The 27,718-nt window shown below is 34.7% G+C and overlaps 1 long non-coding RNA gene across 1 annotated transcript; it reads right to left on the bottom strand.

The window, feature by feature from the left end:
* Positions 1 to 484: 484 nt before the first annotated feature.
* On the bottom strand, positions 485 to 27,551 carry LOC102136562 (uncharacterized). Its single transcript, XR_285860.3, has 3 exons — positions 27,500 to 27,551; positions 1,474 to 1,530; positions 485 to 1,220 (listed from the first exon to the last, which is right to left on the bottom strand). It is a non-coding gene; the product is annotated as an uncharacterized lncRNA (long non-coding RNA).
* Positions 27,552 to 27,718: the final 167 nt, after the last annotated feature.

Genomic DNA, 27,718 nt, shown 5'->3' with positions numbered 1-27,718 from the left:
TTCTCATAGATTCATTATCCCAATCATGCCTTCAAATCTTTTCAAAAGTGTCACTCTATAACTGGAATGCTAACTGTTATTTATTAATATGCTCACTAGGAAAACTCTAGACTAGCGCTTTTCAAACTTTAATTGAAAACAAATCACCTGGGGTCTTTTAAAATGCAGATTCTGATCAGGACATTTTTGGCTTAAACCTGACATGATGACTTTCTAATAAACTTCGAGGTGATGCTGATGCTGCTAATCTATGGGTTACACAATGGTTATTATAGATTAATCTCTCTGATTTTTTTTTTTTTTTGCTGCAAAGAATAGTGGAGGGGGCCATTCAAAAAAGGTAAAAATACACATACCCACCTGAATGTTGGTATCTACTTGGCTCAGTCATTGCCAATGGTGGTGGAATGTCAATCACCCATTTGGCAACTGGGTGGTTAATATTCACCCAGTCACCAAATAACAATGACGATGACAACAACAATAATCATAGAAACTCTTTAATTCTAATCGAATACCATTAGAACCAGTATTGGGTTCTTTTATCAACACTTTTTGTTATATCAGGAAGTCATAAAATATGTACATAAAAACTTATACATTTTATCTTAATTAAAAAACATAAATGTTAATTCTTTCACCTATCTTTGATACCAGGCCAAGGTATTTTATTTTAGTATAAGTCAGCAGATTAGATTTCCTTGTCATCTTTCATACATAAAAGGGATCCATAATTCATCACCTCAGATTTCCAGTTTTCATTTATTTCAAGTGGAGCAATAACTTAAGTACACTTGCAAAGAACTATGATTAGAAGATTTACAGTAACTTTCAATTTTTTACAATTAACTTCTCTATACCTAATTCAAGTGTAATTATTTTAGGGAAGTCAACTTTATTGGGAGGATCCAAAGCACCCAACACAATTACCATAAAAACAAAAAATTCTTCTTCGTTGTGTTTTACTTGTTGTTATTGCCATATATAATGATTAACTAAATTATAGCTTCGGGGACAAATATAGCCAAAATGTTTAATTCACTACTAAACATTGGTAGCAGAACTATGTGCGTAAACCGTGCAACTGACTAGCTATAACTGTGACTGTGCCATTAGTATCCATCAGTTAGTTTCACAGAAGGTAGAGAGAATAATAACCAATCAAAAAAGTGGTGGATGGTTAAGAAAACTTCTAATCTTCAAGAAAATCCAAAGCATATCTGCAACATTTTTTAAAAAAAATTAAAGGAATTAAATACATAATCTTCAGAAATGTTTCTCATAATCTCTTCTGATACTTCCCAATTCTGTTGTACATTTGGCTCCTTTTTCCTTCCCATATTGAGTCATATTTCCTTTTCCATCACCCTTTTACCATCTCAGGTTTTATTTTGAGGTGTGGGTGTGTGTTTCTGTGTGTATATGTGTGTGTGTGTGTGTGCATGTATCACTTTAGCCACTTTACATTCTTACATTTTTCTACATTTTCTCAAGTCTCACCTCTAATTCTTCTTCAGAATCATGAAATATCTGGGGGGAAATGGGAAAAAAGGGCAGTCTAAAATTATTTTCTTGGTAATTAAACTTTTACATCTTACAGATATTTGCCAAATGTATTATTTGCCTGATCCATCAATGAGCTAAGGTAGTAGTCTTTAAGGCTTGTGCGTTCCAATAGAGCAAATTAAAGTAACACTGCCATTTGGTAGTAGAGAATGCCTTATATAATAAGGATCATTCAAATAATATAAAATTAGAGATTCATTAAATACAACACAAATAAATACATATGAATCAATGATCTGGAAACAAAAAGCCAGTCTAGGAGGTTTTCTTCTTAATATAATTACCTTAGTGCCACCAACTAATGGTAAGATCATGAACTATGAGCAAAATATAACTACATTTTTCACTCTTTTCTCTTAAAAATATGTGATTTTTCATTATTCACAATTCTCATGAGAGAAAGTAAACAAGAGCAAAATTAATTTAAAAAATGAAAATATGCTATAGTCAAAATTTCAATAGAACTATGTAGAAAAAAATTACCAAAGAAAGACTTTGTATATTTGGAAAAAAAATACATGTATAAATTAGCCTAATTACTACTTATGCAAGAGATTTGGTTGTAGCTTTTATATCTACCTAATAATTTCATGAGTTAGTGAGAAAAGGATTGAAATTCTGAAAACTTCAGTCTCATGTCAGTTCAAATGTTTACTGATCATAGCATCAAATAAATAATCTTTTGAAATTTATTTTTACTCAGTTATTTTCTGTAATTCTAATGTGCCTTTAAAAATTTTTATTTTCAGAATAAAATCTGGTGTAAAATATTTAAAAGCTAAAATGGACAAAGTAGACAACAAATTTTTTAAAGAATTATTTATACATTATACATATAAGCAGAAACTTAGGTTCAAATTAGAATATGGAAAACAAATGGTTTTAATCATCTATTTTCCTGACAAATAGCAAAATAGTTTTGTAACATTAGATGTTTTATTCAGTATCTCTTTGTTAATGATTAGAAGAAGTTAAGAGTAAGTCTCTCCAGGTCCAGAAATTAGACATTTACAGTATTTATCAGTATACAGTTGTCTTTCTAAGGCTTTTGATGTACAGCCATACACATCAAGAGACACACACACCTGCAAACACAGACAAAGCTACCAACTGATGTGGCTATGAATGGATGATATTCTATTTTATTCACTATTGGTTTGATCTCTTTAAATAAGTCATGCATTGTTTACAGGGCACTGTATTAGCAAAACTGATTCAATGTGATATTCAGGTTAATTATTTTATTATTCTGGGGTTTTGACCTGGTTTCTATTTCAGAAGTCATAAACAGTGCAGATTTGGATTACTGAAACTGTTCTTGCCTATAAATGATTTTCCAATAGAAACAGCTCAAACAGTAAATCAAAAGCAAAAACCACCCTCAGAGAATTGTCATTCTCTAATAGAGACACAACATTAAAGAAAAGAAACCCACCAAAACTTCTTACCAGATTTAATATATTTTCTTTTAGAATTTTTTTTTTTTTTTTTTTTTTTTTGAGACGAGTCTCACTCTGTCGCCCAGGCTGGAGTGCAGTGGCACAATCTCGGCTCACTGCAAGCTCGGCCTCCCGGGTTCACGCCATTCTCCTGCCTCAGCCTATCGAGTAGCTGGGACCACAGGCGCCGGCCACCACGCCCGACTAATTTTTTGTATTTTTAGTAGAGACGGGGTTTCACCGTGTTAGCCAGGATGGTCTCGATCTCCTGACCTCGCGATCTACCTGCCTCAGCCTCTCAAAAGGCTGGGATTACAGGCATGAGCCACCGCGCCCGGCTTCTTGTAGATTTTTTTTTTTTAAAATCAAGTTTTCCATGTGAATTGTGCTTATTAAGATATAGATATTTAATTGAAATCTAAATGTAGAATTTGTGATCATAGTCATGTCTACCTTACCTTAAGAACAAAATAAATATTGCATAACAATAAAATGAATCCAAAAAATCCTAAAAAATAAAAATATAAGCAACTGGCCAGGCGTGGTAGCTCATGCCTGTAATCTCAGTACTTTGGGAGGCCAAGCTGGGTGGATCACTTGAGCTCATGAGTTCGAGACCAGCCTGGCCAACATGGTGAAATCCCGTCTCTACTAAAAATACAAAAATTAGCTGGGTGTGGTGGCGGGTGCCTGAAATCTCAGCTACTTGGGAGACTGAGGCAGGAGAATTGCTTGAACCTGGGAGGCAGAGGTTGCAGCCAGCTGAGATACCATTGCATTCCATCCTGGGTGACAAGAGCGAAACTTGGTCTCAATTAAAAAAAAAAAAAGTAAGGAACTAATGTTAATAAACAGCTTAGCTAGCTCACATTGCCTGTGTCCATGCTACAAAACTGTAGACATAAAGCAAAACTAATATCCCTTCTCATGTCCCTTTCAAAGATTGGGTTATCTTGGTGTATCCCTCAGGAGACTGTACATTTGACTGAAATCACTCACTATCAGTAATTTTAGAAGTGCTTTCTCTGCATCCCCAAAACAAAACTGTTTCTATTAGCTAGAACCTGTGAATATGATTTCTTACATGGCAAAATACAATTAGGTTTAGAGACCTTGAGGTGAGAAAATTAACCTGATACCTAGGTAGACCAAATCTAATCACACGATTTCTTAAAAGCAGAGAACTGATCCCAGCTGTGTGCAGGGAGACAGCAGCATGAGAAGGATTGGACTTGGACCACATCCAGTTGCTGCTTCTAATATGTATGGGGCTGTGTGCAAGGAACTGAATTGTGCCAACAACCCGAATGAGGGAGGAAATGGATCCCCCACTCTCACCCCTAGTCTTCAGAAAGAAATGCAACCATGCCAAAACTTTGACTTTAGCTGGAGTGAGATTAGCATTGAAATTCTGGCCTGTGGAAAATAATACACTTGAGTTATTTTAAGCCACTAGATCTGTGGTCATTTATTAGGACAGCAAAAGAAAACGAATACAATTCCAAATCATATGTATGGTTCAGTTGCCATGTCTCTTTAGTCTACTTCATTTGGCAGTTTTTTCAGTCTTCCATTGACTTTCATGACCTTAACACTTTTGAAGATTGCAGACAGATTAGAATGTCCTTCAATATGGGTTTCAGTGTCCATAGTGTTAGATTGAGTTTATGAGCATTTGGCAGATTACCACAGAAAGATTGTTATTTCTCATTGTATTTTGTCAGATAGAGAATGATTTTGATTCTGTCCATTGCTGATGATGTTCACTCTGACCACATAAATAAGTTATCTGCCAGGATTCTCCAACTGTGACGTTACTATTTTTCCTGTGGTAATTCTTAAAAGTTTTGGAGGGAGAACTTTGAACTATGTGGTTATCACATTTGTCAACAGACTGTTAATTAATTTATTTATTAAAGTATGGGCTCTTGATTTCCTCTTTGAGGGTTACAGTCATTGCTTTTATATCGGTGTCTCTATGTCTCTCCAGTGGATATTCTCATGACTGTTTTTGGATTCCCCCTTGTGCTACCTGACTATGAGGATATTCTGTTCATACCGTTGGGTTCCATGACTCCACACCAGGTTACCCCAGATCATGCCTTCCTATGGACATCACTTTCACTATTTCTTGGGCTCTGATGTTTCTCACCAGCCAACCCCACCCCTGGCCATAGATACCCACCTCATTTTACTGGGCTGTGACTCTTAATTTTCACAATTTTAAAAACTAATTATTTGTTCTTTATGGAACCCAATAATGTAGTGCTGAAAATATATCAGTTACTAATTGGTGCATGATTTCAGGATACCATGGGATCAGTTGCAAAATACTATGAATAAAAATTAAATTATTAATTTGTCAGTGATTAAAGGGAGTTTTTCTTAGTTTTGTTCATATATTCTACAGAGTTAGAATGAAAAATTTCAAATTATTTAATGTGATACAAAAATTACATTCTAGAAAATTTCACAATTGCATTCAGTAAGCTTTAGTAAGAACGTATAGTATGAATGTTTATTCACCTCTTAATTTACTTAAAATGCTAACATAAAACACAAAAGAGTCATCAGAGTCATCAGAGTCAACAAGTTACAATGAAAAGTATTTTGAATGCTTACTCAGAAACCCTAGATTCAAATATATACCCTCTAATTTACCACGGGCAAATTAATTACCCTTTTTTTTCTCATTTATAAATAGAATAATCTTTGTCTTGTTCACAGTGGAAAGCTCATGATCTTTAAAGTCAGATAAGTTTGGTTTTGGATCTCTGTTTTCGTATCAATAGCTATGTGACTTTTGACATTTTATTTAATTTACCACATCTTCTATTTCATCATCAGTAAAATGAAGATAGTAATTGCTACCTTAGCAATCAATCTGAAGTAGGAATGAAATGGGACAATATGCGTAAATACCTAAGCCAGTAGCTGTTAGGTGCTTATAGTGTGTGACAGTAGTATCAACGATTGGACAAAAAAAGAGAGAAATATCAAAAATATTTTGTGAATTTTAAGGTGTTATAAATATGTAATTTATTTTATTTTTTAAATAATAATAAAACACTTTGCATTTCTCCTTTTAGGCATTATGGGAAATGTAATAATTTATTTTCTAGTATTTTTTTTTAAATTTATTTATTATTATTATACTTTAAGTTGTAGGGTACATGTGCATAACATGCAGGTTTGTTACATATGTATACTTGTGCCATGTTGGTGTGCTGCACCCATTAACTCGTCATTTACATCAGGTATAACTCCCAATGCAATCCCTCCCCCATCCCCCCTCCCCGTGATAGGCCCCGGTGTGTGATGTTCCCCTTCCTGAGTCCAAGTGATCTCATTGTTCAGTTCCCACCTATGAGTGAGAACATGCGGTGTTTGGTTTTCTGTTCTTGTGATAGTTTGCTAAGAATGATGGTTTCCAGCTGCATCCATGTCCCTACAAAGGACACAAACTCATCCTTTTTGATGGCTGCATAGTATTCCATGGTGTATATGTGCCACATTTTCTTAATCCAATCTGTCACTGATGGACATTTGGGTTGATTCCAAGTCTTTGCTATTGTGAATAGTGCCGCAATAAACATACGTGTGCATGTGTCTTTTCTAGTATTTTTAAGACCATATTCCCTACTGAAATTTAATGGAGGAAAAGAACCACATTTGTGCTCAATGTCCTAATATTCACTTATAATATTTTATTATAGCTATTTGTGTGCATCTGTATCTTCTTTCACTTGAGAGTAAACTCTCCACAGGCAGTGTCTGTCATGAGGTTTGACTTATGAGTAAGTGTCAAATGGATGTGAAATAAAGAAACTAAAAAAATATGTGTGAAGTTCACATATATTGATAGAAGCAAACAGCAGTATTGGTTCACATTCAGACCATCTTTCTAGTTCAGATCTACTGAACATAGAATATTTTAATAAAACCATAGAACATCTGTGCTTTTAAAAATCTGTTTGAATATGAGAAAATACATGTTACAATAATTTCAAACTAATTTTAAATATGTAAGATATTAGTTTTTCATTAAATAAAACTGAATTCACTTCCACTACTAGAAATAAAAACAAACAGGCCAGGCGCGGTGGCTCATGCCTGTAATCCCAGCACTTTGGGAGGTCGAGGTGGGTGGATCACGTGGTCAGGAGATCGAGACCATCCTGGCTAACACGGTGAAACCCCGTCTCTACTAAAAATACAGAAATTAGCTGGGCGTGGTTGTGGGCGCCTGTAGTCCCAGCGACTCCAGAGGCTGAGGCAGGAGAATGGTGTGAACCCGGGAGGTGGAGGTTGCAGTGAATCGAGGAGCACCACTGCACTCCAGCCTGGGCGACAGAGGGACATTCTGTCTCTAAATAAATAAATAAATAAATAAATAAATAAAGCTAAAATTAATGTGTACATTTTTTAAGTTACACTTTTTTTTTTTTTTTTTTTTTTTTTTTTTTTTTAGAGACAACATCTCAGGTGTATCACTATTTGCCCAGGCTAGAATCAAACTCATGAGCTCAAGTAATCCTCTCATCTCAGCCTCCAGAGTAGCTGGGACTACAGGCATTTACCATTCTGCCTGGCTTATACTTTAAAACCCAAAGTGAATGTCTGTAGGCAATTGAGGAACTGTGTCCAGCTCAAAACTATAAGAAAGGAGTAGCTTGAAAAACAAGTTTGCTATTTCCACTAATCATTTTATTAAATTCCTCAATATTATTAAAACTTCAAATCCTAATAATTTTGTTATCATTACTATTATTGTTAGAAGTGTTTTTTTGTTTGTTTGTTTGTTTGTTTTTTGCTCTTAAATCTTTCCCTATAAAGTTGTAAAAATATTCAGATTTTACTAGTTTTTTTATCTGGAAAAAGTAGTACATGTTAAATTTTTGACAAGGGCATGTAGCATTGGCCCAGAAAGCTAAATAACTTGTTATCTAATATGCTTGAGGAGAGTGAGTGTTGGGTATCTAAGTGAATGTTGTAAATTCCAGAAATGGAGCCAGAATGAGAACTTAGGGTCACTAGAGTGAGAGAGAGGTAAATTGTTATGTCATACAACATACCCAAACTACAACACTAGAATGATCTTTCAAACATTTCTAAGAATCATTTGGCTAGTGGAGCATTTTTAGGTGGACTAACCTAAATACTAGTAATTGCTGAATAGCATATAAAACTGGGTACCTGGAACCTAGTTTTTAAACCCAGTTTATATTTTAATGAAATATATTTTATTTATATTTAAATGTTAACTTATGACAAGGTAACATTTTTTTCTGTCATCAAAAACATTGACATTATAAAATAAACTACTTTCCCATCTGCGCTATTTTACAAAATTATTTTTAAAAATTCATTTTTGCTATTCTGTCTTTCCTGATATTCTAAGCTAGTGGTAAACACTGTCAAATCCCTTTTAATGTAACACAATCATTTACAAAGTAAATCTTGTTTTTCAGAGAGATGCATTTATATCTAGAAATAATTCACTCGACATGTGATAAAAGGAATTTAGATAGTTTTACATTTTTAAACAAGGGCCACTGACATTTAGGGATTTCTACTGAGTGCTCAAGGAAGTCCATTTAGTAATGAGATAAATTCTGAGTACTACACATGGGAATATCATTTGTAGTCCACGAGGACTTTCGAGTCTACCTAAAAATAATAACAGTTAACACAGGTTGGAATTTAATTAAAAGACTGATGGGAAGCAACAAGAGCAAGTGGGAAGATGGAAAAAGATCCCTTAGTGCTTAAGAGTAAAGAATTGTATGTAGCATTTTAAGGACAGTGGTTTGAAGTGTTAGGATGGTCCAGGACAAATTCAAGGCCATCATATCCCTGTACCTCTGCATCTTTCCACTAAGACTGGAGAGTGAAGTACTTACAATCTATGCTCCCTGCTGCTGGTGCTTTTCAGCGATTACCTAAAAATTATCAAGCTTCCCAAAAACCTAGTATAAAAAATTTCACTTAGTTTTATTGTGATTTGGATCATTATTGCACGGAATATATTATTGAAAGCATACAAATACTTGTAAGCTGTTGGTAGGCAATTGACATTTAAAATGAATATCTTTAAATTAACTTTCAAGACGACAAGTGGTTAATAGTGGGGAGAGAAAATGAGGAGTTTAGGTTTTAAGTGATCCTTTTTTTTTCACCTGCAATTTTAAGTTTCCTTGGAAAAATCTTCCAAATTATTTAAAAGGCAAACTTGTTCATATTGCCTTCCTGGTTAATATTCTTCTATGACTGTTAATTAAACAAGATAAAACCCAAATTCCTAGCATATAGTCGGCAGGATTCTGCCCACTTTCCTGTTTCTGTTTAGCCACTTCTCACAAACCCTTTGGAAGTCGATCTCAGTAAGCTGCTTATTGCTTTCTCTATGCCTTTTATATGATGTTCTCTCTGCCTCAACTAACCCATTTATTTACTTAGTGAGTGCATACCCATAGGAAAACACCTCAACTCACAGCCCTGCACCTTTGTGAATGCTTACAAGCTCAGGCAGAGTGTGGCACTTTCTTCTTTGTGGCTCCCATGTCTCTAACGACACTGCTGTAATTATGCTTAGGTGTTCATGTCTTCCGTTAGTCTTCAAATGCCTCAGAAAGAGAGATCATGTTCTATACCTCCATGATCCTCTTGTGCCTAGACAGAATAGGTGTTTTGTAAAGCACTGTTGAAAAATGAATGAGTGAAATAGATGGACGTGAAATATTATCAAGATGCCAAATAGGTTCAGAGCACAGACGAACGAGTTGGTTCTAAGAATAACAATTCATTTACTTGACAATTTTCTTAGGAACAACTAATCTAACTTTCCTCGCAAAACCACCTTCCCCATCCCATGTATAAAGAGTAGAATAAAAATGATGCCATTACATTCAGTGCACCCTAGTGGTTACAGAGAATGGACAGCACTTAAACATAGGGTGTCACCCTCACGATACTTTTTCACACCTCATCCCTACAGTTCAGCCGACTCCTTAACAATTGAAAAACGTTTGGGTGATTTGAATATGTATAAGATCTGCCATTTGTAATTTTTTGAGTTTTTTTTCTTGCTTATATAAAATGACATCTATAATGCTTTTAATCAACTTCTGTATCTAGCATTCAAATGCTGTTGACATTAAGGTAAACAATATAATTTGCACTAACACTATGGAAACCTTTAAGTTCATGTACACACAATATGTTATCTTCTGCAAAATTTTATGGAAATATTCTGTATTTTTTTTATTTGAACACAGTAGACAGGTACTTGAACAAAAATGACCTTTTTATATCCTAAGTTCCTCAAATCCACTACTGTGATTCAGTTTTGCATATTGCACCTGCTGAGTTCCTAATGCAAACTATCACAGTGTGTGGTCCCTGCTACTATAAACATGAATTCTCTCATTGTGATTTCATATCTTCAGCACTGATTATAATGATTCTTTGTCAGCTCAAAGCTGTCAACATTGTTCTCAAAGGACTACAACCTTAGCTAAAAAAAAAAAAGAAAAAGAAAAAAAAATACTGGGAGCTAGTCACATGGAATTAAAGGTGAACTAGTGTTCTCAGAAAAAGAAAAGGAAGACAAATGTTTCTCTACTTTCTCACTGACAAGAAAAAAAAATGAACCGTATAGTTTTGGTTTTGTCATATCACCTTATTAATGAAACTTAATTTTTTTTAATGAAACACTTGGCATCACTTTTATTTTTTCTTATTTTACTACAGCAATATTCTAAATATAAGCCACTGATAGTTATTTTTCTGCTTAATCCTCCTTAACACATTTCCTTTTTCATAAAAAGTGATAAACTACACAAACACTCAACTGCCTGATTACGCAAATACCTCTGCTAATTTGCCAAGGTTAGCAGAAATGGTGCGTACAGCATTTTGTTGGCTATGCATGGATGAAAGGTGCAGAAACAGCACAAGGCTGTATATTTCACACTCCATAAACAAAATGGTGAAACATACACTAGAAAGGTGCAATACTTATCTAATCTAAATTCAGGCAACATCAGTAGCTTTGATCTCTATTAGGTTAAATCACTGTCTCTTCAAGGAATGACCAAATCATTAACCCAACAAACCAGTTGATGAAAATACTCACATATATAAATATTGAGTAGACAACATTTCTGATACAGTGCGAAATAACTCCACATAGTAGAGCATAATAATAATGACTGGAATAGCTTTAAAGTTTTATCCTTTTTTTTCCCCCCATTTATTTGTCCATTCATACAAAAAATGTATTAAACATCTCTGAACTGAGCAAAGTGTTAGGCATTAAAATAACAAAGATAAATAGCAGTTTTTAATGCAATGAATCTCATAGTTTAGTGGGAAGAGCTAGCTCTACAGACAAATTAATAATACAGAACATGGTTAGAACTCGCATTAGTAAGGATAATCTCGGCCATAACCAATGACCCCCAAATTGCAGTGGTTTACAAAAACTAGTATTGTCCTCATCATTGGGCTATGGTTCTCCTGTATATTATATTCACTATGGAACTTAAGCTAAAAGAAATATTCTCTGTGAAATATTTCTGATTCTTAATATTATTTTTATCTGGAAGGGACACATGCCAATTTCACTTATATTTCACTGGCCAGACCAAATAACATTAATGTGGTGGGACTGACATTAATGTGGTGGGAAAGTATTATTCTCCCTCCACAAGGGACAAGAAAAAAATTGGAAATAACTATTCAGCTCTTATAGTACTATAAAACAGAGGTGGACCAAGCACTTTTGGAAGATACTGGGTAAATCAGTGTTAATTCTGAAAGAATCTGAGGTGAAGAGGACATCACGGAGGAGGTGACAATTAAAGAACAAAATATACCTTGTCAATATTACCTTCTCACATTTTTATGGGGCAGAGAGTGTAATTCTCTACAGAAATGTAGTGGTCTAGAAGTATAAAAGAGAATGGTATGCTTGGATAGGAGTGAAAAGTTCAGGACCCAACATACAATATTTTGCAGAGTAGGAGAAGTAGTGACTTTGGTGAAAAAATAAAGTGTCTTCAAGACTAGATTATAGGGACTGGACTATATTTCATTAGCTCTGGAGAATGAGAAATATTTAAACAAAAAAGAATATGGATTGTAACCAGGTCTCTGAGACCTTCTAGGGGAATGGGAAATACTGAGCAGTCAGACTATTCTCAAGAAGAAGATGAAGGCCTAAAATAGAGAGGAGCAGTAGGAATGCGAAAGGGTGACTTGCTGCTTCCTGGGAAGTTTTAATTTCAGATATATTAGTTGATAATTGGGACCTTAGTTAGTCTATCTTTGATAATAAAATAAAATAAAAAGATATAAAGACATTTATTAATTGCAACTGACTTTAAACATTATGCTAGTAAAACATTATTATTTAATGTTTTAATAACTTATGTTAAATGTTATGGGAAAATATATATGAAATTTACCATTTTCACCATTTTTAAGCATATAGTTCAGTGGCATTAGGTGTAGTAACATAGTTGTGCTACCAACACCACAATCCATCAGCAGAATATTTTTCATCTTGCGAAACTGAAACTATGTACCCATTACAAAGCTTCTTATTCCATCCTTCCCCAGTCCCTGGCAATCATTATTCTACTTCCTTTCTCTATGAATTTGACTAAATACCGCATAAGAGTGTTTTAATTGTATTAAAAGAAGGAAAATTATAATTCTATGAAGTGTATCTTTTTTGAAAGTATATCACTGATTATCATAAACCAATTCATAAAATTATTATGAAATGTGCTATTTTGGTAGACCAATGACTGCAAAAGCTCTCTAATTTACTGAAAGGACTCATGTAACTAAATATAAAATTATACACAACAGTTAACAGTTATTGCAGCAAAGCATATAGTGAAAGATTACAGGAAAAACATATGCAATAGGCAAAGGGGAATGGTCACAAACACAGGCTTTCTTGCCTTCACTTTGTGGGTATCACATTATAGATGCATCATTTTCTCTACCTGCAAATTGTAGATTATGTGGAAGCAATCTTTACCCAGGAAAGCCCACTTGAGTCTTGGGCTCCAACATGGTGCGGACCCCGAACCAGGCATTAGATGCACATCATGAATCTTCATGTTTACTCTGAACGTGCTGACAACCTGGTCCATCATGATGCACTTGGGATGCATGGATGTACAGAATGCTTGGGATGTATAGAAAGAACATCATCACTCAATAGCTACAAAAATAATTCAAGTTGTTTTGTTCTCAGAGTTTGCATGTAATCACGATTACTAATAGGCAAGAACAGAATAAAACAAGACTGCTGCATTAAGTTTTTCCATATATATGTGTATGTATACATGTATATATCTAACAAAATATACAAATATTCAAAGTCTAGCAGCTTTCTTAGTTTTAATTTCAGTTAGCCATCTATTTTTTAAAATAATTAGACAAAGACCTTGCAAATCGTTTTTGATACAGGTTGGGTGTCTTGAAAAATTTTTTGAGTTCCTGGCATGACGTTCCTTGTGCATGTAAGTCAATAGGACTTCAACCACTAGTCACAGACACAAATTTATCTCATTAATTTATAGTTACTCCAGTCAAAAATATTATTGTATAGTCCAACTTTCTCTTCAGAATGTAAAGAGCGCAAAGGGCACATGAAGGACAATTCCGGGTGCAGAAAGTTGGGTAAGGAGCATTAGCACAATATTCCTTGGAGCCTCAAATTTCAAAATTATGCCACCAAGTCTTCCCTCATTACTAGAAATAAAATGCTTCTCTTTGCCTAGCCAGTCTGCCTATGTTAACTTCTCTCTACCACATTAAGGTGATGTGAACAAGCAATTTCAGTCCATTGGCTCATAATTTACTCACAAATACAGATTTTGGGGAGAAATCAAAGTCAAATCACAGACTTTTACTTTGTTTCTTCTTTTTTAGATGACATAGAAGCTTAGTGTCAGAGAGACTTGCCCAAGCCAGTGTCAAATAATCAAAAGCAAAGGGCAGGACTTCACACTAGCAGTTGGCTGGAGCCAGGTTTACCAGGAAAGATTAGCTTCAGGAGGAGGAGGAGGAGCTGCGGCACTGCTGTGCACTGTATTCCAAAGAGTGCTCAGAGATCTGAAAAGGCTTGTTGTCATCCTGCGGAGGAGAGGCACTGACCTTCGGTCTATTGAGTTTTTGAGTTACAGCCTTCGTTGGGAAGCAGTAGTTCCACCTCTTTTTGATCGGGGGTTGGTAGCATTACAAAGTGGCAGAACCTTGGTTCCTGCTATAGTCCATTAGAAGAGCAGTAATGATTTGGTGAGTGCCAGGCCTGCTTCTGGAGTGATCAGGAGCTCAGATTCAAACCTTATGAAGGCAATTGATACGACCTAGGGGATGGATAAACTGGATTCCATCTTGATACCATTCCAGATTGATTTCACAGAATGTCACAGAAGGCCAACATGGAGACACTATAGTTACTCCTTATTGCTTACGTCTCAGTCACCCAGTTAATTTGAGAGCTGGATGGAAATTCTCATCTTATGTCTGTTCATTCAGTCTTTCAAGTAAATATAATATCTGATGAGCTCCAACTATGTACTAGGCAATAGGAATATGACAATGCAGAAAACATTGTCTCTATCCTCAAAAATTTGATGTCAGGTGTCGTACATAAATGAGTCACCAGGTGATTTCAATACAGAGTATAATAGGGACTATTATGAAAGACGTATACTGTAGCACAGAAAAGAGATACCTACCTCAGTCTTTGAGAATCAAGAAAACTAGAGTGATTTTTAATAGCTTGAAGTACAAGTTATTTCTGTTAGAGTATGCTTCTTCCTAGTAGCTGTATTTTCCCCAGAATATATCACTGTGATTTAGTTTTTGTTTTGTTTTAAAATATCCATTATGATCCTCAAACATTGTCCAGTTTTTTACGTTTATGGTTAGATTATTAGTCTTCGTAATGAACCTTTCCTAGTTCTCAGGAGAGTAGATCAAGGTTATTTTCCCGGTTTCTAAATTATTTTTATCACTCACTAGCTTTGGCACCATACTAACTTGTTGGCAAAAATGTGTTCATAGTGTCCCTCTATTATCCCTTTATTATCTGTTTGGTTGTTAATAATAACCTTCTCTCTTTTGTTCTTTGGTTGGTAATGTGTGCCTTGTCTTTTACTTTCATGATCTAACTTGCTAAAGGTTTGTCAGTTTTGTTTAACATTTCAAACAAAAACAAAAACAAAAAAACAAACTTTGGTTTCATTGATTTCTTTATTGATTCTGCTTTCAGTTTTATTTATTTGTGCTCTAATCATTATGGCTATGCGCCTGCTTTTGCTTGCTTTTTACTTAGTTTGCCTTTTTTCTAGTTTCTTAAAGCAGGAGCTCGGCTATTGATTTGAGGATTTTTTTTTTCTTTACTGATTCAGGGATTTCAGGATATAAATTTACATCTAGATACTGCTTTACCTATATCTCATAAGTTTTAAGGTATGTTTTAATTTTTATTCTGTTCAAAATCTTATCTATTTCCTTTGTAATTTGTTCTTTGAGACATTTTTTTAAAATGTTTATTTTCCAAATGTTTAGCATTTTTCAGATTCTTGTTTCTGTTATAGATTTCTAATTTAATTCTAGTCAGAAAACATATTTTATATTGTTTCAATATTTTAAAATTTATTCAGACTTATTTTGTGGCTAAACATATAGTACATCCAGGAGAATATTTCATATGCAGTTGAAAGAACTTGTATACTGCAGACTTTGGATTAATTGTGTTAAAAATTTTAATTTTTACAATTTATCAATTTAGTTGATAACGTTGTTTAAGTCTTGTGTATTCTTAGTGATTTTTAGTTGAGTTTATAAAAGAACACGAATAGGTAAGGCAATTCTAAGGAAATAGGACAAAGCTGAAGGTATCACGTTACCCAACTTCAAACTATACTACAAGGCTACAGTAACCCAAACAGCATGGTACTGGTATGAACACAAGCACACAGACTAATGGAACAGAATAGAAAACCTGGAAATAAGGCTGCACATCTACGACCATCTTACAAAAACAAGCAATGGAGAAAAGATTCCTTATTCAATAAATGGTGCTGGGTTAGCTGGCTAGACATATGCAGAAGATTGAATCTGAACCCCTTCCTAACACCATACACAAAGTTAACTCAAGATGGAATAAAGACTTAAGTGTAAATCTCAAAATTATAAAAACCCTAGAAGACAACCTTGGCAATACCATCCTTAATATAGTAATGGACAAAGACACCAAAAGCAATGACAAGTGGAATATAATTAAACTTAAGAGCTTCTGCATAGCAAAAGAAACTATCAATAGAATAAACAGACAATGTACAGAATGGGAGAACATTTTTGCAAACTACGCATCTGACAAAGATCTAATATCCACCATCTATAAGGAACTTATGCAAATTTATAAGAGAAAAATACCCCACTAAAAGTGGGCAAAGGATATAAACAAACATTTCTCAAAAGAAGACATACTTCATACAACAATCACATAAAAAAGGCTCAATATCACTGATCATTGGGTAATGCAAATCAAAACTGCAATGAGATACTCTCATACTGGTTAGAATGACTATAATTAAGTCAGAAAATAACAGATGCTGGTGAGGTAGAGGAGAAAGTGCACTGTTGGTGGGAGTGTAAATTGGTTCAACTATTGTGGAATGCTGTATGGTGATTCCTCAAAAACTAAAAGCAGAACTACCATTGGACCTGGTATCCCATTACTGGGTATATACACAGAGGCATATAAATCATTCTACCATATACACAGCTGCATGTGAATGTTCGTTGAAACAACGTTCACAATAGCAAAGACACAGAATTAACCTAAATGCCCATCAATGATTGGATAAAGAAAATGTGGTACATATATATCATGGAATATCATGCAGCCATATAAAAGAATGAGATCATGTCTTTTGTGGGAACATGGGTGGAGCTGGAGGCTATTTATCCTTAGCAAACTAACAAAGGAACAGAAAACCAAATACTGCGTGTTCTTCCTTATAAGTGGGAGCTAAATGTTAAGAACTAATGAAGATAAAGAATATAACAGACATGGGGGTCTACTTGAGGATAGAGAGTGAGAGGAGGGAGAGAACCAGAAAAGATAGCTATGGGGTAGTGGGCTTTATACAGGGTGATGAAATCATACGTACAACAAACTCCTGCTACCTGTGTTTACCTATGTAACAAACCTTCACATGTACCCCCAAACCTAAACTAAAAGTTAACAATTAAAAATAAACCATTGAGAGTGGGGAATATAACTTATTGAAGATTATTGTTGGATTTCCTATTTCAATTTTCAATTCTGCCAGTTTTTGCTTCAACTATTTTGGATTTTGTTGTTAGGTGCATAAACATTTTTTTTTCTCCCCTGAGTTTATCCTTTCATCATTATGAACACTGATGGACCCTTTTGTCACTCTTTGTCCATCGTGACGTCTCTTAAAGTCTCTCATATCTTAATGTAGCCACTCCAGCTCTCCTGTGGTTATTTTTTGACAGATATATGTATATCTTTTGCCATTCTTTTATTTTCAACTTATTTGTGCTTTTGAATCTACGGTATCTCTCTCAAAAACACCATATAGTTGAATCTTGATTTTTTAAAGCCAATTTGATGATCATTACCTTTTTAGTTAACTTATATTGTGGAATTTACATCTATCATTTTCATATTTGCTTTGAATTTGTCTTGTGTCTTTGTTGTTCTTCTGTGATTACTTTATTGCCTTATATTGAGTTAAATAAATAGTTTTATTTCTCTGTTGATTTTTTTTTTTTTTTTAAGGCAGAGTTTCACTCTATCACCCAGGCTGGAGTGCAATGGTGCAATCTCGGTTCTATGCAACCTCCACCACCTGGGTTCAGGAGGCTGCCTCAGCCTCCTGAGTAGCTGTGATTTTTTAAACTATATAATTTTGACTTTTTTTAGTGGTTGCCCTAGAGATTGTGATAGAATTTTAATTTGATTCTGGTAAAATACCCAACCTTGGCCCCAAGTAGCTCAACTTCTCTCCTCCTCCTTTGTGCTATGATTGAAATCTCAGTTATTAGTGGTTTAGGATAAATATAACTGGAAGCCACTGAAGTGTTTTGAGTAATGAAGAGCTAAGTTCAGATCTGCACACCCTTAGGAGATCACAGTGTCCTTACACACACACAAACACACACCACACACACACACACACACTTCCTGTTACCTAATAGATGAATTTATGCTTCTGGAAGAGCAAGAATTTCTGAATGAAAAGCTATGGTTCCATTCCAGCTGTTATATTGTTAAGTCATATAACACTGTAGAGTTAGCCCTTCTTGTAAAAAGGAGCTTGTGTTCCATAGACTTTTATGGCTCAGTCTGTGATAACATATATCAGCTTATGCTGCATCTTTGGCTGAAATACAGTCATCACAGAGGTTAGTGCCCATATCCCTAGGTACTCAAGCAGCAAGTGCTAACTGCTCTGTTCCGTCAGCCAGATCTTGGCTCTTGCCCCTGAACCCTTTTCTTTTGCCAGCTTTTGTATACAGTGTAGAAACTGACTGAACTAATTTGTTACCCTGAATATGGTGGGTTTTAGCCTCATTGGTAAATCATCTTTAAGACAAATTTTCTTTTCCAGAAGAAATATCGTTTCTTATATGTAAATATTAGTAATTACATTTCAAGGAAAGAACAATTTGTTAGATAGCAATGTGTTATTGATGAGTCATTACAAAAAAATGTTAATTTCATTCTCAGTGGTAGACATATAATTCTGTTTTTTTGTTTTGTTTGAGATGGAGTTTTACTCTTTCGCCCAGGCTGGAGTGAAGTGGCACGATCTGAGCTCACTGCAACCTCCGCCCCACCAGGTTCAAGTGATTCTCCTGCCTCAGCCTCACAGGTAGCTGGGATTACAGGTGCCTGCAACCACGTGCAGCTAATTTTTGTATTTTTAGTAGAGATAGGGTTTCTCCATGCTGGCCAGGCTGATCTCGAACTCCTGACCTCAGGTGATCTACCCACCTTGGTCTCCCAAAGTGCTAGGATTATAGGCATGAGGCACCATGCCCAGCCTCTGTGTGTGTGTGTGTGTGTGTGTTTGTGTGTGTGTGTGTGTGTTAACAAATTTTTCAACAAAATCAGATTGTATATGACAAGTTCTCTATTGTTCTTTTCATAAAGTAACTTCCAGGAACTGAGTCGAGAATCTCCTCATATGAAAAAAAATTTGCCTGTCAGACCTAAGGATAACAAGGACATTGAGGTAGAGGATGAACTACAGTCAGAGAGAGCAAGTGATTAGCCATTTTTAGATGGAACATAGCAGATCTAAAATCCACATAAAAAGGAGTATTGATATGAAGGATTTATGAGAAATAACAGACAGAAGTCAGAAGGAAAACAAACTCAGGATCCAGACAGTTTCCTTAAATGTGTTATTTCTGCTGACTATGTGAGCCCTAAATATGTACAGGTAGACTCTTCTTTAGGGAGTATTTGGGATTCTGACCTGTTGCATAATTTAGTACATTTAATATGACATATAAAATGGAGTAAAGTTAGACATTTATTGTGCCATATCCATGTCATATTTAGAAACTGCAGTCTTATTTTTAATAGGACAACATAAGGGATTGTATCTACTAAAGACAGAAAGCCCTTCCCACTATAATTCTTTTCCTTAGAGAATTATGAATCATATGACCCATTGGGATGTCTGCAAATGATACATTCCTATATTTTAGTTCTTATGGTGTATACTAAATAGATTTTAGAGAAAAGGTTAAAAAGAAAGAAAGGAATTGTAGAATATTCACTCTAACCATGAAATTAGGGTGATGTATGGAACTGAAATAAAAGAAAGAGGAGCACATAAACTGGAATGTAGATTACTCTCATTCCCTCTATAGCAAGAATGCACAAAATGATGCCAACACTGACCTTCTTTATATTAGCCATCTCCTGCAAGTGAGAAATACACTAAAGAAGATCTTTGAATCCTGGTCAGTAAGACATAAGAACAAAGTAGGAGAAGACATTAGAACATTTGATCATACTAGAGGAGGTGGACTTCCCATTATTTCTGTGAATTCTTCGTAAATCAGAGGGCTTCACATCTTCTTTCATGTGCATGGTGTAATTGTCTAGATGTGCCAGGATGAGGCTCATCATTTTACAAGCACAAAATATAAACACATAGGGTAGTTAGAGTTTTTAATGTGAAAAATAAATTAACATTCTATCACATAATTTATGGGAAATGTGCAATGTATTTTATTGACTGCCTGTAGAACTTGGAAATATGATTTATATGAATTTGCCGTTTCAGCATGATGAATTAATTGTCACATTGAGGATTATAGAATTAGCTGGAAGAACAGATGATTAACCACCACAGCATTTTGGCTAGTGAAGTTTTACCTTCTGATTTTTGAACATTAATAAATCACACTTCAGCATATGGGATTATTTTGGCAATAGAGTCACTTATCAATTTAGTCATTTCAAACCAGAGTAATGTATAAGTTGAAAATGCTGCAGACATGAAAACCAGTTCCTGAGAACAATTGAGTATTATTCTTATAGTCACATTAATTACAGCTGAAACAAACCTTGAAGAGCTAAGAAAACTTAGCACAACTTATCCACTATTTACTAGAAAAAAAAAAAAAGAAATCGATACGGCCATTAATTGCACAAATAGCAATAAATACTTTGGCTGCTCTCCAGGAAGTGTACCAACTGAGAGAATTTTTCGTACTGCTGGTTTCATTACACAGATCGCAGTCACAGTAAAGCGGGCAGTGGACTGCTGTTCAATAAACTAAATTTAATGTTACTCAATTATGATCATCGTGCTCAGATATAATACTAATAGGAATGTCAACCGCTATTACATTTTCAGATTTATGTAAAATAATTCAAATGCTATTTGCTATCCCTCAGATACAAGGTTCATCTGGTTGTTTATGCAGTTGGTCGATATTGATCATGCACAGCAAGTAGCACAGTAGAGGCCCAACGGCAAGTATATATAACATCCCCTGTGCCAGCAGCTAGGGTGCTATGCCAAGCACCAGGGGCAGCATGCCAAGTCATCAAGCAGATAGCGCACCTCTGCAAAGCTGCCTCTTTTTTTTTGTTTTACAATATTTCTTTGAATTGCTCACATGTGCCATGAATAATTCTTGCCAACATTACCCAGCATGAAACAGAAATGAAAGCAGGAAAATGTCTTTCTTAGGTAATTCTTTGCAAAGCTAAATGAATCCAGTGAAGATATCACTCTGGCATCATTATATGTTGTTATGTGTGGCTGGGGCTGTGTCATTTAGCAAAAAATGTTACAAAAAACTGTTCAGTGGACTGAACAGCTCGTACATATGATTTTGTATACCACCTGCAAAAAATATACCAAACCATATAATCAACCACCTGGCCGAGTAAGTAGGGTAGCTAAACACTACTTTGTTGTTGTACCCACATTTTCAGGAAGTTGGAGAACATAAACAGACACAGGCACAATGAACATGTGTACACGATAAGGCTTGTTAAAGCTTTTCTGTTCAATAAAGCATACAGTGCCTGCTGTTCAGAGTACTGTTGAACAGATTTGCTTTATTTCTAATGAAGGTGTTTGGGCATTTTCCTGGCACAAATGGAGTGAAATTATGTACTTAAAACAACACTTTAAAACAACAGCACAACAAGCCACCACTTCTATTGCATTGCAACAGATTGGAAAAAATGAAAATAGATATAAACTGAAAGTCAATAATGAATTAGTGTTGCTACTATGGATGAATCATTCATTTAGGAGAATCTTGCTTAGTTTTAAACAACCTGTGTGTCTAGCAACTTCCACTGAATTCCTTGCTGCCTAAAACGTGTGTTTATTATAACAGTCTCCATACCAATGCTCGTGGCGAAAATACTTTACAGGTGGCCTCTTTACTTATTTGGCTATAAGTGAATATGAGAGTAATTTGATTGTAAACTAATCTTTATATCACCAGATTTCCAGTGTTAGCAATGTCAATCTCATTATCTCACCTTTTCACTAGCTCAGCACTGGCTTGCTTTCTGTGGCGATGCACCTTTTAAAATTCTAGTCCCTCATTGTTTGACAGATTACTGGAGGAAGAACTAATAACTAGATGAGGGTATTCAATGTGAAACAAAGGGAGTTGCTGCTTACAGACCAAGGTCTCTTGCTCTCATTATCTCTGTGGCTCTGAGTTTAAGCTCATTAGATTCTCCCTTTTGTCTCTTTTTAATATAGAAAGACTGATTTGGGATTTGTTGACTCCATCCCAACTCCTTAAGAAAAACGTTAGGATTTTGAACACATAGAGAAGTTCTGCTATGTAGTATTAGTTTTCTACTTAAAAATCCTTTTTTTATTCTGGGTGATTTGGTTACCTCTTACCCCAAATTTTTTCCATCTTCATTTGAGAATAATTTTACGACATGGGAGGTTTAAAAGTGCATTTGCTTTGTGAGAATATATAAATGTATTTTGCCAGTCATTTCAAATGTTCATGTTAACTTCTATTTCCTCTAGAAAAAAAAAATAGAGGAGAAGTAGAAGAGAACTTTTAAAACCTATTAATAAATACGCTGTATATATTAAATGCAAAAACTAGAATAGGGACAACATGATTTTCTTTTAATTCAAAATGATCTCTAGACAAGAAGAAGCTAAGAATAAAATAAATTTCTTATAAACATATAATTAAAATACATTACATAGTGTTCTTAGAATTAAAAAATAAACTTTGACATTTATGTTTAATGTTCACTATGAGATAAAGAATTTCTCCTCATTATGTAACCTCCCATCTTTCCTCATGTCTACATTTGTTTTGGTTTTGTTGTGTATATTTTCATTTTATAATTTTTAACTTTTGCTGTATGCTTTGAAATAGTAAGAACATTATCTACTTTTGAAATTTTTGGCTGTCATTGAATATATTATGTTTGAATATATTATGACACTGAATATCAATCACTTCAGAGCCCTGTGTTGCAGTTAGACTAACTTGAGAAAAGTAAATAATCCATATGGCCCTAAACTTTTCCAAAATACATTTTTCTAAACATCCAGGACAATTACTTTTCAAAAATATATTTTCACCTATTCTTCTTCATCCTGAAGTCATTCTGTCACTATTTTTAGTGCCTCATATCAACTTTCTCATAGTCCTACTTCCACTTTTTTTTTCTTTTCCAAGAGAATATTTCAGAATATTTTGTTTGTTTTGTTTTGTTTTGTTTTTGGAGTCTCACTCTGTTGCCCAGGCTGGAGTGCAGTGGTGCCATCTCGGCTCACTGTAACCTCCGCCTCCTGGGTTCAAGCGATTCTCCTGCCTCAGCCTCCTGAGTAGCTGGAACTACAGGTGCACGCCACCACACCCAGCTAATTTTTGTATTTTTCGTAGAGACGGGGTTTCACCATATTGGCCAGGATGGTCTCGATCTCTTGACCTCATGATCCACCTGCCTCGGCCTCCGAAAGTGCTGGGATTACAGGCGTAAGCTACAGCACCCGGCCAGATAATTTAGTTTTATGTAAGATAATGGTAATCAGCACTCTCATTACTTTATGACTGAAAATGTCTTTATTTTGCCTTACACTACAATATATTAACTTAGAATTTGAAGTTCACAATGGTTTGCTTGCATAGTTTTCAAAACTTTCAAGATGTCACTACACAGGTTTGCCGAATCTGGTGTTATGAGCACTGTCTTAGATCAGTCTGTTTTCTAACCCTTGTGGGTAGGATGGTTTTGTATATACATTATTTCTTTTATCTTGCTTCAGTAATTTGTGAACAGTCAAATCTTTGAAGACTATGTTCAGAGTATTTTCCAGGGATTTGTGTTTTCTATTTTGTTTGTAGTGGTTGTGTTTTCTATCTCGTTTCTGTCTCATTCTCGGCTCTGAAGCATAGGCAATTGTTAAATAACTGGAAGTAAATCTCCTTGTTAACTCTTCTCTTACATCTGCTTTCTTTTTTCTTTGGCTCTTTATATTAGGATATGTTTTCAGTTTATTGTTCACATCAATAGCTGGCCCTTGAAACTTATCTCTTTCTAGCTATATATTGATAATATTGTTAATTTCCAGAAACCCTTTGTTACTCTTGTTATTTTCTTTCCTTAATTTCTTCATTCTTCCATCTCATCCTCACTTTCTCCCTCCCTTTCTCCTGTCCCCTGTGTCCTGTCTTCTATTGTTTTCCTTCCTTTCCTCTTTCCGTTCTTCCTGCTTTCTTTCCTTTCAAATATATAGTAGACTATTCTGGTTTTCTTGAAGTAATTACCTATCAAATTTCCCTGATGATGTCAACAGGAGTTTTTTCAATCTAGATGCAAATATTAATATAAAATGTTATTTTGTTACTTTATTCTGTTACTGACAAATGTTTAATTATATTTGAAAAATCTGGGGATCTGAATCTACTTTCTCAATTTGTTTTATTATATATAAATAAATCAAGTATTTCTGATAAAAATTTAGTATCTGATATTAGATAAGCTATAAATGTAAAATCATGCTGGAGTTAGAAGAACAGTAAAAGAAAGGAAAATATATCATCAATAGTTTTATAATGATTTTATTTTGAAATATTTTAAATATATTGCAAAATGAAATATATTACTAAAATTAATTTCACCTTCATCTTTTTACTTTTATTGTGGCTACTAGAAAATTAAAATACATGTATGTTTCTTATTATATTTTACCAGACTGCACTATATATACCACAGTATATACCACATGACTAGTATGTATATATATATTCATTATCAACAAACTCAATTAATCTGAAACCATGTTATCTCTATTTTGGTCTAGTGTTTCCAGAAGTTACTTTTACCTACAATTTGGATTTTTTTGGCCATATATGTATTAATATTATAATCTTTTTTATGGTGCGTAAATGTTCTGGTCCTTTGGGACTCAGCATGCTGAATCTGATCTTAGTAGTGGCGCTGTTAGCACTGACAGGCAGTGGAGGTGGACATGAGGTAATGCCCCTTCAGGGTCTATAAGCAAGGCATGACTCTGCGATCAAGTGAGGCTTCATGGGAGTGGGAGTTTGGGAGTAATTTAAATCAAATAAATCATTTCAAATATCATTATTCTCAGTATCAGTCTCCAACTCTTTCCCAATGATTACTCTAATTAGTACATAAGATACTAGAAGATTTTGTGAATTTAATGTATGTTGTAATTTCTCAACCCAGAGCATCTGGCTCTGCATTTTTTTTTTTTTAGGGTAACCATAGAAATGATTTTCTTTTTACTGTGCCTTTTTTTTTTAAATTAAAAAAAAAAAAAACTAAACAAAATTTAAAACCTATCCTGTTATTGCCACCTTAAACTTGCCAGTGTGTGAAACAACCATTCATCCTTATGGTCTTATATTCCTCATTTGCAGTGTGATGGTATGGTAGCATCCATTCAGTCTGCCAAAGAGGGACTGTGAATGATAATTGAAGCAAATCATTTGCAATCTGCATGTAGAGGTTACTGGTACTCTATTTGAAAATAATTTAATCACTGCCATGGAGATCAACCAGGAATCAATTCCAGATTCCTATCACCAGAGTGGTGCTGTAAGTTACTGTGTTATGTGAGTTTCAGTAACAGATGGAGAATCTACTCTTGATAGTTTAACAAGAAAGAAATTTAAGAGAAGAAATTAAGTTTAACATTGTTGGGTGATATAGTATAATATCCAGAAATGACTGCCAGAGCAATGCCTCAGAACTGCCTACCCCTGGGAGCTATAAACTCTACCACTTCTGAAAATGTAAGAATCAAGGAGCTATCATCACAACTTCAATTTTCTAGATTACATTGCCACTGTTGTTACAAAATAAATATCTGCGTAGGATTTTGTGAACCATCTGCAATATTTCTTCATACTAGTTTCCAAGAACAGGAAACTTAGAACCAGAGAAGTAAATTTGTGAGCAGACGATATAGAAATTCAGGAAAAAAGGTACTAATGTGAAGAATGTTATTATAGATAAAGAGAGACACAAAATAATAGCAAAAGCATTTATACAGAAAGATATGATAATTCTAAACTTTTGTGTATTTAGTAACATATGATTAAAATATGCAGCACAAAAAAGATATAACCGCAGAAAAATACACAAATGTACTATCAGAGTGGATGATTTAATATACCTGTCACAGTAATTGATAAATCAAGCAGACAAAAAAAAATCTATAAGGGTATAGCCAATTTGAATAACATAATTAAGAAGCTTGATTTACATATATAAATACATATATTCTGAAAAGTAACTATAATATAAATAGTAATAAACATACATTTTTCTGAAAAGTAATAAATAATAATAATATTTTTTGTTCAAGCACATATGGATATTAAGCTTTAAGCATGCTTGCCTTTTACTCCACAGGGAGACATTACATCTATCTTCCAAGGCTGTTTACTATGCAAAAATCCTTTAAAAGATAATCCTGGACAAAGGGTAGTCATTGCCTTGCTGGCATGACATAAAGACCCATGGAGAATTGTTTACTAATAATGGCATGACTGCAAGATGGCAGTTTGAGATTACTCACTAAATATCTTAAATATATATCATCACATGTGTCTTATGTTGCCTTTGAACTCTTAAAACACTTGCTACAAGTAGTTTTACAATTTTGTTGTCGTAAGTAGTACACAGGTGCACTAAACTCTCTTTCACTTATGAGGGTTTAGTGGATGGTATCATTTGTTTAGAATTATGCTTTTGCCTTTGCTCTTGCTATGTTTTATAATGGAAGTAGTATAATTCCCTGCCTCACTGGCATTGGGCTCGGACATGTAATTTACTTGGGCCAATGAGAGATGAGTTAGCTTCACACGTGCTTCTGTGAACTTGCCTTGTTTAGCTTTCACTCTAGGTGCCCTGCTCTGTGCCATGAAAAAGAAAAATACTCAAGATAGTGATTGCTTCTTCAGCTTAGACCTTGTTTTAGTCTATTTAGTGTGGTGATAACAGACTACCTAAAACTGGATAATATATTTTAAAAGTTTATTTGGCTTATAATTCAGGTGGCTGGACAGTATAAGACCAGACAACTGCATCTGGTGAGGTTCTCTGGCTGTTCCAGTTCATGGCAGAAAGCAGACGAGGCTCTCTTTGCATGTGCAAATAGATCACATGGACAGAGGGGAAGGTGGGGAAATGTCAAGCACTTTTTCATAACCAGCTCTGCCAGAAACAAATAATGTGAAAACCCCCTCAACCCCAGGGAGGACACATTCATGAGGGTTCTACCCACCTGACCCAAGCACCTCCCACCAGCCCCTACCTCCAACATTAACACATTGGAGATCAAATTCGTGCATGAGGTTCAGAGGGCACAAACATCCAAACCACAGCAGTCCTAAAATGAAACATAAGCAGAAATGACCTGAGCCCATTCTTCAGGCTGAAACACAGGTGCTGCAGCCACTCCACAGACCAAAAAAAAAAAAAAAAAAAAAAAAAAAAAAAAAAAAAAAATGCTTGTGTTGTAAGCCACTGAAATTTTGGAGACTACTATGCAGAATTATTGAAACAGAACTTGACTAATTTGGAGAGAATGTCTTTTTTATTATTTTCCAGACCACTGGACACCCAGGAAATTTAC

The sequence above is a fragment of the Macaca fascicularis genome, chromosome 17 (genome assembly GCF_037993035.2).
Source record: "Macaca fascicularis isolate 582-1 chromosome 17, T2T-MFA8v1.1".
NCBI lineage: Eukaryota > Metazoa > Chordata > Mammalia > Primates > Cercopithecidae > Macaca > Macaca fascicularis.
Note: the sequence above shows the minus strand (reverse complement) of the source record. Positions and strands in the feature narration are given on the sequence as shown.